We start from the raw sequence: 423 nt of genomic DNA, 5'->3' as shown, positions 1-423 counted from the left end.
CTTAGTAGACGCAGCCTCAGGCTATAGATATCTCTCCTTCGTGGACGCATACTCGGGATACAATCAAATCCCGATGTACGGACCCGACCAAGAAAAGACCTCGTTCATAACCCCAAGGGCAAACTACTGCTACGTAGTAATGCCCTTCGGGCTGAAGAACGCAGGGGCAACCTACCTGAGGCTAATGAACAAAGTGTTCTCAGAGCACATCGGACTACAGCTGGAGGTGTACGTCGACGACATGCTGGTAAAGACACAAGAAGACAGAAACCTGCTGACCGACCTCACCAGTATCTTCGGCACCCTCAGAAAACACAACATAAGACTTAACCCGACAAAGTGCACCTTCGCCGCAGAAGCCGGAAAGTTCTTAGGCTTCATGCTGACTCAAAGGGGCATCGAAGCGAACCCGGACAAATGCCA

This window comes from Arachis duranensis, chromosome 2 (genome assembly GCF_000817695.3).
Source record: "Arachis duranensis cultivar V14167 chromosome 2, aradu.V14167.gnm2.J7QH, whole genome shotgun sequence".
In the NCBI taxonomy this organism is placed as follows: Eukaryota; Viridiplantae; Streptophyta; class Magnoliopsida; order Fabales; family Fabaceae; genus Arachis; species Arachis duranensis.
This window is presented reverse-complemented; position numbering follows the sequence as displayed.